Raw genomic sequence first — 1,083 nt, forward strand, 5'->3', positions numbered from 1 at the left:
CTGACAGAGTACTGAAACATTCGACGTCCTGACACCTAGCTTCAACACATCTCCGTAGCGCTAACCGACAGCCTTCCAACTTGGAAGGTTCAAGGTTATGGAAACTTTGGAAAGACCAAAGAGGGGAAGGCAAGCGCAACGAAAACAAGCAAAAGCTACAGTCAGTCCCAACGGAACAAAGAATTCATATTGCAAAGTTTGTTATCATTTATACAAAAGAAAAGATCATTAATAATTTTTTGGAATTGTGTAGAATCAGGAATTGGGCTCTATGTTGTATGAGCTAAAATGGAGATGGACAGGAAAGAGATCAGGGCTCAGATGATCATCAAATACAATGTACTAGTATCTGTTTATGAAAGAAATGAGTCCTAAAGATATTCATATGGATACGTGTGAGACTTGGGGTGATATTGGCATTGCTCCTTCCTACTCCACAGTTTTAAGGACTGGTGTGCTGAGTTTAGGCGTGGGAGGTTGAGCACCAATGATGCCACAAGGTCGGAGCGACCGCCTGTTGCCTGGTTGCAGCATCGCAGGAGAATTGTGACAAAGTCCTCGAAATTATAATGAAAGAACGCAGAGTTACAACAAGATACCTGTGTGCCCAACTGAGTGGATATCAGTTGTGGCTCAATGCAAAACATCCTGACCAGAATTGGCCTCAACAAAGTTTCCTGCAAATGGGTTCCAAGGATGTTGACAATGCAACAGCAACGCAGGAGAAAGGACACCTCAACTGAGCTTCTTGGACGAATGCAGGCAAACCGGGAGGATTCAAGTTTCTGAGCAGCGGTTGGCCCGCTGAGTCACTCAGGAAACATGGGTCCATCATTTTGATCCGGAAGCAAAGCAGCAATCAATGCAGCACCCCAGTTCACCCACACCGAAGCAATTCAAGACACGATCGTTGGCCGGCAAGATCATGGTCTCCGTATTTTGGGCTTAGAAGGGCGTCATCATGCTGGACTATCTGCGGCGGCTAGGTGCCACCATCAATGGTGATGATACTATGCTTGTGTCAGCCTACAATGTAGTGAACTGTGCAGTCTGAAGGATGAGATGAAGGCAAAAAGGCTCAGC

General features: G+C 45.8%; 1 long non-coding RNA gene across 1 annotated transcript in view; it reads left to right on the top strand.

Annotated features, from left to right (window-relative positions):
* The first annotated feature begins 270 nt into the window (after positions 1-270).
* Positions 271-1,083, top strand: part of LOC135822977 (uncharacterized) — a 3,344-nt gene continuing 2,531 nt past the window's right edge. Inside the window, exon 1 of the long non-coding RNA XR_010554580.1 lies at positions 271-1,083. This exon is cut by the window's right edge and continues 306 nt beyond it. This is a non-coding gene — a long non-coding RNA (uncharacterized LOC135822977).

This window comes from Sycon ciliatum, chromosome 1 (assembly GCF_964019385.1).
Source record: "Sycon ciliatum chromosome 1, ocSycCili1.1, whole genome shotgun sequence".
In the NCBI taxonomy this organism is placed as follows: Eukaryota; Metazoa; Porifera; class Calcarea; order Leucosolenida; family Sycettidae; genus Sycon; species Sycon ciliatum.